This window comes from Medicago sativa, chromosome 8 (assembly GCF_051527215.1).
Source record: "Medicago sativa cultivar Bolivia chromosome 8, Bolivia_mono, whole genome shotgun sequence".
In the NCBI taxonomy this organism is placed as follows: Eukaryota; Viridiplantae; Streptophyta; class Magnoliopsida; order Fabales; family Fabaceae; genus Medicago; species Medicago sativa.
Genome location: NC_140756.1, coordinates 60,354,014 through 60,366,607, shown reverse-complemented (window position 1 = coordinate 60,366,607; position 12,594 = coordinate 60,354,014). Strand labels below are relative to the sequence as shown.

Genomic DNA, 12,594 nt, shown 5'->3' with positions numbered 1-12,594 from the left:
GCATACTCTCTTATGTCAGACCTGTTAAACGATCACGATACTTGCTATGAAGATTTCGAACTATGATTTAAAAACTCTTAAATTTAAAATGGATATTGAGAGACTTGGAAACGAAATTATTTAAACATGACAATTTTTCACAAAATTCTTTTAAAAGATTATGTCTCTATTCATTCCAAGGATCCGAATACTCATGTTTAGAAAACTTTTTAAAGTAATATGTTAGAACGAGTATCGTTATGATTTAACAAGAAGCGACATTAGGAAGTATGCGATTGTTATGGTGAGTAAGATGTGTTGATGTAACCAACAAAGTTGCTCGAAAAGTATTATGAAGCGCACAAGTATATGATAAGAGTATTCAAATGCAAAAGGTTTAACTCAGAAGTTTTAAGAGCATGTAAGTTACGAGATGGGTTGACGAATGTTATATGTATAGGCGTAATTAATTTCACCTCTCTATGACAAGTTATATGAGTCATCCATAAATTTGGGTGCAATAGGAATGGTAATGAGATCGAAAGATTTCTTAAGACTCTGAAAAGAGACAAGAGATTCGTAGAATCGTCAAGATAAGTAATGTTGGAGTGAGGAAAATGTCTCATGGTACACTAAGTAGACTGATGTATGAATTATACGTAACACGATAGGATCATGTATACATGAAAAGATGTTTTAACGTTACAAGTAAGCACTGCAGGGCAAACCTGGTTTCTGGTAGGATTCCAGTTAAAAGGCAAATCCTGAGTGTTCATGTTTATGACAAGATACCATTAGGAATGGTTATGTTAAGCGGGTAAGATCCGAGTCTGGGACCATAAGTTTATGTCTAGCAAGGTAAGCTCTGAGTCATGATATGTTAAGAAGACCCTAATTTTGAGTGATGTTAGGATTAAGAAGGCTATGTTCAGTTACATGCAGGTTAAGACCAAGATGAGAAAATTATACGATGAACTTCTTGATAATGTATGATTAGAACATGTTTGGCTCAGACCATATATGGTAAGTTTTGTCATGATGATTGGTAGTCGATCTCTAAATTTCGAGGACGAAATTTCTTTAAGGGGGGTAGAGTGTAACATCCCGCTCGTCTGCTAATGGAAAGTTTATCTGACAAACGTATCAGAGGACTAAGAGTCATAGAAAACGAGTATGGTGAAGAATGTTATGTACGATGGAGGATATTATTAAGTGATATTAGTAAAGTATGGACTTATGTATCAGAGTCAATCGAACACGCTTAAGGCAAGGGCATAATGGTAATTGCTCGCAAAAGGGGTATTTAAGTGATTTTGGCTCCAAAATCTCTCATTTCCAATTCTCTTTCTCTCTCTAGGTTTTGAGAAGAGAATTCTCTCCTCCTTCTCTCTAACCCACGCCCTCCCTCTCCACTCTAAATCATCCAATCTTCCTCTAAACATGATCAAGCAAGGATTAAGGTGGTTTAGCAAGCAAGAAGCAAGTGGAGGAAAGGATTTAAGCATGGTTTTGGATGGAAGCTAAAGATTGAGAATGAATCAAAAGCTAGAGTTGATGCTTGAAGCTTGAAGTTATGCAAGAAACATGTTTAGGTGAGTTCCATAGATAGTTTACCTACCTTTGGTTGTGTAAATTCATGTTAGAAAGGATTGAATTATGTTTATGTGAGGTTTAGAACCCTAATGTTCTCTTGATCAATTCTTGTGATTTATATGTTAAAATTGCCATGAGATATGTTTAAATAAGTCTATGTATGTTGTTGGATGGATTTGGTGCATTACAGGGTCGAATTGGACGAGTTTTGGGTCGAAAATGGCGAAAACCCGCGGCCGGAACACGCGAAAACGCAGAATTCGCAGCGCTGCGCCTGTACAAGGGCGCTAGGCGCCCAAACTCAGAGAGGCCAGCGCTAGGCGCCCTCCCTCTGGCGCCAGGCGCCCCAGACAGGACAACGTTCGCGTTGTTCTGCGCTCGGGTGCTTGGGGACAGTCGCGTGGGGGTCCGTAGCAATCGTTTCGAAGTGTTCTTTCACTGTTTTTACTTATCTTTCTACTGGAACAAGTTTGGCTTTATCAAATCATGAAATTTGTAAACGGCTCATAACTTGGGTTTATGGCATTTTCGGTCTTTAGTAAGTATTGAAAATTTGCACGCATCGTCAATTGATCCTTGCATCCTTAATCGTGGCAATCTTAGCATGTAACACGAGGGTGGCTCAAGAGAGCTTAAGTATGATGGGGTAGTAATAAGCTAAGAAAGAAAATGTATGTAGAGCCTCGGCTTAGCTAGTCGAGAACTAGTATGTTTAGCAAGAATCCCTAGAAAGATAAGACGCGAAGTGTAATCTCTTCGCACAAGAGCTAGTATGATTTAGCAAGTACGTAAGCCGTGGTTTGACTAGTTAGTCTCTTCACCATGATTAGGTATGTTTATGAACAAGTATAGGTTACCAATAATCGGATCGATCAAGGTTCCGAGGTAAACATGTATGTATGATTATGTTTAACTTATGCACGACAAGACTATGACTAATAAGTGTAGGTGACATGTCTCTTGGTATCCACATCAGGGGGATACAAGGGGTTCTCATTATGAGAACGATTCAAGCCGTAAGGGACCCGCATGTCACCGAGTAAGCAAGACGTAGGTGTTCGTGTCTCTCATTATCCACGCCAGGGGGATACGGGAGGTTCTCGACCTAAGGGGAACGGTTTAAGCCGCAAGGGACCCGCACGACACCGAGGGAGTCCGATGTACGTACATCGGTCATGTATGGGATTGATCTCGGGGTTACTCCACCCGGGACTATCCGTAAAATGAATCAAGATAATAACTGTTTGTTCAACGCTAACCAATTAATGAACTTAGACACGATTATGTTTATTATGATTATGATTATGTTATGTTTATGCTCATGATTGAGCCCATGTATGATTATGTTTAAGAACAAGAACAAGAGCATGATATGTTATTAGACGGGAGCTAGATATGTATAGGACAAGTAAAGAAAGCTATGCCGTGACGACCTTAGGTTTCCCTAATCGTCCGGTTTAGAATCATGTCATGAATATGCTATGTTATTTATGTTTAGGCCTTGTTACGTATAGCGTACACTTGGCAATGCGGTTTAGGTTCCCTCAACCGCCATGACATGTATAGGTGAGAAGCCTATAACAAGTAAGATATGACTATGACGGCTCTAGTATGCACTACCGTCTAAGTTTGCAAGTCCCCACACACGTATAATCAACCGTTAGGTTGTAATGTAGACACGTGGTGACCGTAGGTTTTCCCTTGAGGTTACCTATAGCCTAGGAATTAGGGGAACTCACTGAGACATTATGTCTCATCCCAATCCTTATTTGTTTCAGATAAGCAGGATGTTTATGCATGTTCGGAGCCGGATGGATATTACTTCAAGGGTTCGTTCGTGAAGCTGCAGGATGTTATGGACTTCAAGGATGTATTTTTACGTATGGATGAGTTGTATTGTATTATTATTTATACGAACGGAACTTGATGTAAATATTATTCATTCGAAGTTTTTAATTGTTGTATATTTTAATGTATCCAGTACTAATATTAACGCACGTGCCAGACTTTCTAGATACGTCTGGTATGGGTGTTACACATCAAGTATCTTATTGGTGTGATTTTCATCGAATTCGCAACAACAAGGGAGAGGGATATGTCAATCACACCGATCCACGAGGATTTTTTAAAACTACAAACATTTGCAAAATCATGACAGGTCACCGTGATACGTGATACCAGATACACACGTACTTTCTACGATTACCAACGCCTCCAAAAACCTATTTCTGCTTTAGCCACGTGACCTTTCAATGAACTTTGTTTTTGTTTTAAATCAATCTATTACTTTTTTTTTGGCCAATTACAATCATCCAGGTTTTATTATAATTGTAAAGTCGTTACATCTGGGTCAAAATTTGTTTGGGGCTAGTATAGTAACACAGAGATAAAAATAAGAAGTCCACATAAAAGATAAAAATTAAGAAGTTTGAAATAAAAAAAAAAATTGAAACTAGAGAGATCAAAAGTGTATGTTGTACTTTTTTTGATTTAAATTAAGATTTTTTTTTAACCAGAAAACATTTAGATGTGATGATACGATTCTCCTAATTTAACCAAAATTCTGGTTTCACATCCAGTTTTGAGGATGCAACATCGTTAAAACTTTTAGGGAGGATTTACCGTTCATTTGTGTCCGAGAAATCTTGAGGAGTAAAACTTTTAGGGAGAGTTTGTCGTTAATTTAGGTCTCAGAAATCTCGAGGGTTTAGTTTATGCAGTTGCGTGAAGATATCCAATTTACAGGGAAAAAAACTTTCTTTTAAGGAAGCAAGAACTTGTTTTTTTAATGGTGGAAGTACAAACTTGTTATTAATGTAAACCTAATTAATTTCCAGCTCTTGTTTCCGTGTAGTGATGGATTTTCGAATATAAGTTTTACACGCTATGCAAACATTGATTCCCTATTATAGCTAGAAATAGCATATTTGTTTGTGTAATACACAAAAATTAAAAAAAAATTGTTATCCGACTCAAAGAAGAACTAATTTGAAGTGTCTAATTCCACCGTCCATCTTACAAGGACTCTATTTAAAGTTATAACAAAGCTTTTTATGGACTAGCAACCAAAATTGACATAAGGTGATATTGAAACCTAAGACGTTGAGAGGAACATATTCTCAGGTCTCAAGGCAATATCACTATGCCAACCCAGATAGGTCTAATACATAACTTGTTAATGTTTGTTATAAATTAATACTCCACACGTCTCTTATTATAAGAACTTTAGCAGAATTAAAGGTAGTAAGAAAAGTTGTTGGGGTAATAAATTTGTCTAATACGTGTTATATTTTAATATTTATCCTATATTATAATTATTAATATCATAAGAGAGATAAAATATTTTTATGTTTTTCAATGTAAATTTATATAAATAAAAATATTGTTGTAAAGAAATCATTAATGCATGTGAAATTTTGTAAATGGTCTTATATTAAAGAGAAATAAAATTTGAAAAAACTGTCATAAATAAGAAAAGAGGGAGTAATCATGTTATTTTTGTACTAACTCTCTGGTTTTTATGGGGAAGAGGGTTTTGATAGTATATAGTTTGGCCTATTTGTGAATAAAGTTTGATCAACTTTTATATTATTCATAAATTGAATTTGGGTTCTCTCAAACAATTTATCTTTTGATGAAGTTCATTAACCACTTAAATAATTCAATCATTTGGTTAGAGAAAAATATTGTAAAACTTCTTGTCTAAGTTTATTGTGAAAAAGAAATCATGTGAAGTTATTATTTCCTATTTCGTATTGATGATGATGAATTGAAGTTTCATAAGGATAATTTGTAACTCTCAGAAAAGATAAATTAGTACATTTATTATTTTCTTTTATATATTCTATTTTTTTTGAAGAGGTGTGTATATATATACATATATATATATATATATATATATATATATATATATATACACACACACACACACACACACACACACATATATATATACACACACACACACACACACACACACATATATATATATATATATATATATATATATATATATATATATATATATATATTCTTAATTTGTATGAACTTGTTAAATATCACAAATTATTGTGGGACGATGCTTCAAATTGACTATGCTGGGGTGTATTGATAAGAATTTTAAAGATATTAGAGGAGATAATTTTGATGGCCGAGTCTATATATCTATATTTCACAATAGAGCTTCTTCAATTAAGTGATATTAAAAGGTTTTAAATTTTTTTCAAAGATGATAGGGACTAGGGTTGAATTTGTGAGGCAGTAGTAAAGGGGAATTAGTCACTTTAGTCCCTGAATGGGGAACGATTCGTCAATTTAGTCCCTGAATGCAGATAATATGCAAAACAGTCCCTGCATGGTCAATTTCAGGGACTAAAGTGACTAACGAAGTCTACATTCAGGGACTAAATTGACTAACGGATTCTGCATTCAGGGACTAAATTGACTAACAAAGTCTACATTCAGGGACTATTTTGCAATTTATCTGCATTCAGGGACTAAATTGACGAATCGTTCCCCATTCAGGGACTAAAGTGACTAATTCCCCCAGTAGTAAATGTATACACTACAACTTTGAGGCTTTGTTTGGATTGGTGGTATGTAATGGAATGGAGTGGTAAGTAATTATGCGTCATTGTTTGGATTTGCAAAAAAAACAATGTAGTGGAATGGAATCCAATGGAAGTCATTCCAGTCCATCCCATCCCTTACTTCAATTCCTTCAATTTTCCCTTCCCCCAATTTTAGGTGTATCGAATGGAATGATATTTTATAATTATAATATTACTACTTTACCCCTATCTTTAATTTATTATTACTCTTTCCTCTTTCTCTCAACACCATTCTATCTCGAATTTCTTCTGTCATTGCGTTGTAAAAAAGTTGTTCGCGACCTTTACGTTTCTTGATTGTCTATCAATCCTCTTCGTTCTTCATTGCAGCATGGTACCCCTTTAATTCTGTTCTAGTCGTGTTTGTTGTTTCATGCTATGGTGTGTTTTTTTTCTTTTTCTTTCTACGTTTACCTTTTTTATGTTTTTAAACTTTGCTAAGTTGAGGATGTACATATATTCTTCAATTTTACTCTGCTATGTTTACTAACAATTGAGCTAGTATAACAAAATGATGAGCCGTGCATATATTTTTCTTCATTTTATTGCTTTAAAACATAGTGTTTTGGATTAATACAGTTTCGTAAAATTTTGGTTGGCATGCTAAATCAAATTAGAATGCTCTATGAGCTCTTTTTTTAAGTGTTGAATTGAAGAACATAAAATTTTAGTAATAGGGTTAATAGTGTTTTTCACCCCTGTAATATAGGCTATTTCCGGTTTTCGCCCCTATAAAATTTTCGGTTTGATTTGCATCCTTGTAAAACTATTTTTTCTTCCGGAAAACACTTCTCCTCCATCCAACTCATCAAATGCGCATATGTGGCGCTGACTTGGCTTTTATTTTTAATTGTCCACATCAGATTTTATTTTTTAAAATATCTGAAAATTAATTTTCAAAAATAAAAAAATCCAAAAAATAAGAAAAATATTCAGATTTTTTTTTCTTTCAAATATTAAAAAATTAGAAAAAACGGTAAGATTTTTTCGAAGTTAATTTTTTTTCAAAATAAATAAAGTTAAAATTAGACAAAACAAATTCGAAATTTTTAAAAAAAAAGTCAGATTTTTTTCCAAAAAAAAATATTTTTAAAATTTTTTCTGCAAAAAAATCTGGAAAATATTTTATTTTTTCGAAAAAGTTATTCTAGATTTTTGTAAAATCTTTTTTGAAATTAAAATTTTGGAAAAAAATCATTTTTTTACGAAATTAAAAAGTTCATTTTTTAAACAAAAATATGCATTAATTTATCATTCTCTAAAATACTACTCTTTTAAATTTTTCGAAAGATTTCTCCATTTTCCCTCATATTTTCCATCCCTCAAAGTCTTCCCTTGCACTCCCCTCCAAACTCGCAAACAAAGTCTAAATGACCAATTTCCTACAATTAAATAATTAAAGGACATATGGTGTAATTTAGCCTTTCAATTATTACTTTTAACTTGTTAGGTTAATTATTTTTTTTTTTATCTTTCTTGTGTTTTTTGGAGAATGCTAGAGTAGAGGTTTAAACACCGTAAAAGGCCTCATGGTGAGAGAATGTACAGTGCTTCTTGTGGAAGCAGAAATCTAAGAATTTTTTTTTTCTTCTGCCCCTATAACCAAAAAAATTGATATGTCTGCCCTTAGTTGAAGATTATTGTTACAAATGTCCCTGTTCTTCATTTAAGTTGGCGAGCATGACCATTTTTTCAACATCCTGCAGGCTTTTCTCTGAGCTTCTGTACTGCTCTACATTTCAGTTGGCGAGCATAATTTCTTTTTGTTTTTTTCTTCTTGTTCTTTATTTTAAATGGCGAACTAGCCATTTTAGATTAAATGGCGAGTTTATGAGAATCCAAATGAAGCACATAAACAAATAATGAAGCACACATAAACTTAAGTTTGACAGATTGCATGGAAGCCAAGCCAAGTGAAGCTCAAGGAGGGGATTGCCCATGCACGTCCCGTCTCCACCAATACCACTTAGTGATAAGTGATATTACCATTTGTTAGCAATATTAGTAACTATGTGAAATTTTTTATTCAATATGGCATGCTCGCCATTTAAAATAAAGAACATGAAGAAAACAACAAAAAATAAATTATGTTCGCCAACTAAAATGTAGAGCAGTACAGAAGTTTAGAAAAAGCCTGCAAGATGTTGAAAAATGATCATGCTCGCCAACTTAAATGAAGAACAGGTGCATTTGTAACAATAATTTTCAACTAGGGGCAGGAAAAAAAAATTCTCGAAATCTAATTCAATGGAAGATTGTCCAGGTAGTTTTTAGTTGTTGTGCATGTAGTTGGTATAAGAGCAACGAAAGCAGAAATCTAATTCAACAGAAATCTATACGTGTATATGAGCAATGAGAGAAAAAAAATTGTGCAGATCTTTAGGAATTATGGATTTAAGCGTTTTTTAAGTTATTTAATTACTTATATCTGCTATCTTCCTCTTTTTGCCTCTAAGGAAGTTTTCACTTGAGTTTCTTGTGTCTTTGTGAATTTTTATGTGCTTGTTGTGAATGGTAATTATATCATTTGAATTTTATATCTAGACCACATAATAGAACTTTGATTTTCTTGTTTCTTGTTTACTGCAACTAGAAGGAACCAAAGTGATTACAAAACCTTGCGCAATGGTCTTCTCTGCATCTCTGTTCAATATTCTCCCGTGTTCTCTCTATCGTTGGTCGACCACGCACTCTCTATGTCTTTGATCGATCTTGCTCTTTTTCTCTTTCTATGGTTGATCTTTGAACTCATCCTGCAAAATCAATGAAGTTTGACACGTTTTTGTTTACTTACTATCATTTTTCTTCCTTGCAAAATCAATCGAAGTCTTTTGGATGTTATTGACAAAGGTGTGTTTCCCTTTTGTAGACTCGTTTGTTTTTATTAATATTATAATTACGGTATATGTTTGAACAATGAGTTTTGCCCTATTGTTTAATTTTTTGTCTGTTGTTGACAAAGGTGATCTTAGTATTTCTATTTTATTATGTAATCTTTGTATCTTTTGTCTGTGAATCAATGCATAATCATTAATAACTATGCAACCTTGCAAATATATTTGTTTCGAGTAATATTTTACAGTCTAGCATAATCACTTTTCGATTATATACAATAATAATATTAACAATAATAATCTATCACTACAAGAAAATCAGCCTTTTAAAGACCGTATTTTCAATCGGCCTTTTGTTAATTACACACTGAGACAAAAGTGCTTGGTCCTGTGAGCCTTTTTGAAGCCTACCCTGTTTTAATTTGTTGAATTTATCCTTTCTTAACCAATTGTGAGCCGGTAGGATTAAAACTTTTTGTTCGGTGACAAACTACATTACAAGCCTAGAGACTTTTAGGACTTGTCCCTTAATGTATTTTCTGAGTTAAGGCATTGTAGAATGTTGCTAAAGATTAAGTTTGGGGTTGCTATTGGAATTTGCAACCAATTAAGTTTGGGGTGGGGGTACTAGAGAATAAGAGAACAAAAATGAAAGAAATATGAAATTGCCATGCAAAATATACACAAAAATGGTGTATGAAAAAAATGAATGAAAATGAATGCTGAAAAAAGGGACAAAACATTGAAAATCCAAGTAACTTCAAACTAGATTGTCCCTAAATGTTAAAAATATTCTCTAGTACCTTTGCATTGATTGTATTTCCACAAGGTGAATGATTAAAGGATTGAATTTTGTGCTTTAACTTCCGTAGAAATGCCTAACTCAAATTTTGTGTAGCCTACTTATCCAAATATATCCCACCTTTCATCTAAGCCCCGTTATAACCCTAAAGACCTCAAAAGTGTGTAATGATATTGACTTTGATTGATGTTTAGAAACTTTTCAAGCGTATGGTAATATGTAGACCTGCATGTCGACTGGTAGAACCCTATTTCAATTTGATGCGAGGAGTTGTGAATTGGTGGATGCGAACAAGTCAAACTAGCTCATCTTTAGCTAGAAGGAGAATGAACTTTTGGGTACTAACGTTTTGTCAGGTAACTGTTATTTTACTGTCGTTTGTCACTGTTGCAAGCAAATTCCTTGAGGACAAGGAATGGTTTAAGTTTGGGGTTGTGATGACATGCTGTCATTACATAATTTTTAGGACTTATTGTGACATTTTGATAGAGTTCTCATGCAATTTATACTGTTCTGGAGTGCAAAAAGCTGAAATATTGAAGTCTGTTTGAAGCAAATCGCGCCACGCCAATTTCAAGCCGTGCTGCGATTTTTGAAGCGAAATTACAACCTCCCTATTTGAGGGAAATCGCGGCACGCCATTATACAAGGCGCGGCGCGATTTTGACGGGTCAGGCCCATGACTTCTATAAATACTGCACTCAATCTGAAGAACAAGGGTTACGATTTTGGAGAGCAAAGTGCAATTTTGAGACATCGGAGACGGCTAGAAGGGCGATTTCTTCAACCTTTTACCAATTCATGTATGTTTTAATTATTTCATTGATTATGCTATTTGTAAACTCGATTATGAGTAGCTAAATCTCTTAGAGATTAGATCCGAGATGAATCTTTGTAACCCTAATTGACACATGTTGCTGTGAAACTCTATTTTGTTTATGAATTCAATTCTAGTTTATTCAATTCAATTGTTCTTAATGCTTTTTATATCTTGATCACATATAACTTGATTTTGTGAGAACGAATGACCACTGACCATGGCTTTCGACTTAGACCTAATTGAATTGTTCTAATGAACAGGGTTAGTCTAGGAATAGATAATCGTTTGTTAGTGATACTAGGTTAACGTTCGGTAAAACCTTCAAGAATTATTAGACCACGTAAGGAATTAGGGGTTGTAGTTTAAGAAGAGGGTCCTAACTCAAGGGATTGATTAGGGCTATTTTGTTAATCATCGTAAATTAGAAGAGGATTCATAACAAATAGGTGCAGTAGACCAATTAGGGGAACTTAGAGGATTCGAAGAATCTGATCTCATCTCTCTCATATTTTCTTAATCAAATCTTTATTTTCTGTTACTTGATTTAATTAAAATCAAACCAAATCTACCGCCTAGTGGCAAATCAAAATAAACTTTTATACATCCTATTCTTATAACGCGATTGAATTATTGAAGTTAAAAACAGTCCTCGTGGGATCGATATTTTTACTACTTCGATAGTATTTGGTGCACTTGCCAAACGTCTATCACTTGCCGTGCCTTTTTTCGACCAAATTGAATGATAAGAGTGATGGGGAAAATGCAATTAATTTGATTTGTTAGTATTAAACATTATGTGAAATTCATTCTTTGTTCCATGCAGTCTGTTCATAAAGGAATGCTTGGAAGAGTTCTATATGACATATGACGATAACAGTTTGAGATGGAATGGTGTTGATCTATTGACGAGGGTTGCACAAAAGTTTGTAGGAGAGAACAAAACTATTAAACAGTTGGAGTTGAATAAGTTTTATACAGCCTCTGGCGTTTAAAGTTACTGCTATGGTAACAACGAGGTGGTTGAATTTTAGTTTGATCACTTTTGTATATTTATTTTTTGTTAGATGAAACAATCAAGTAGTGATGTTTTGTTGGACAACTTTATATTTTGATATCAAGTGGTGATGTTATGTTGTATGAGTGTTTAGGATCAAGACTTTCATGTCATTTTTTGCAAAATTTGATGTTTATCAAAATATAATTGTGACATTCTTGAGAGTTAGATCAACATAATGAATATTATAAACATTATTTTAGTACTAAATATTTAGAATATCAACGTAGATTTTATATATAAAAAAAAGGTTTTTAGAGACGGAATTGCGATCCGTCTCCGTTGAGACGGAAATTTAATGAATAGAGATGGAATTTTTAAATTTTTTGACAGAGTTTAGAGATGGAATTATATTAGATTGAGACCGTGGTTTCCGTCTCTAACTGCGACGGATTTTCAGCTTCTTTGATATAGATGTTAGCGAAGGATTTTATATATTGGAGATGGATTGTTTCCGTCTCTGATAGAGACGGAAATCTAAATTTCGTCTCTAAAGGCTTTAGAGACGACAAAAACAACGACATACCTATTTCCGTCTCTGATTCCGTCTCATACATGTTTAGAGACAGATTTCTCTCGTTTTACAGACGGATTTTTCCCGTCTCTATTCCCAATTTTTCTAGTAGTGCGGTCATCGACTCGGTAAGGGTACTGGGTCACTGAGTCAATGGTCGAACCATTGGTTCATTGGTCGAACCGCATGAAAGAATCGGATTAAATCGGTTGACTCGATTGTGTCACTCGGTCTATAAAAAAAATATCGAATTACATTGAATGATTTGTTATCTAAAAAGCTTATGAACCTTATAAAAAGTCAAAAAAAACTAATCCATTGTCTATGATACAATTACCTAATCAAACACAAAAATTAATTTTAAGCACACAAATTATTTTCATAAAAA

The 12,594-nt window shown here is 33.8% G+C and overlaps 1 long non-coding RNA gene across 1 annotated transcript; it reads left to right on the top strand.

Moving 5' to 3' along the window:
• The first annotated feature begins 447 nt into the window (after window positions 1–447).
• LOC146900119 (uncharacterized) lies at window positions 448–3,536 on the top strand. Its single transcript, XR_015024064.1, has 2 exons — window positions 448–1,571; window positions 3,351–3,536. It is a non-coding gene; the product is annotated as an uncharacterized LOC146900119 (long non-coding RNA).
• The last annotated feature ends 9,058 nt before the right edge of the window (window positions 3,537–12,594 follow it).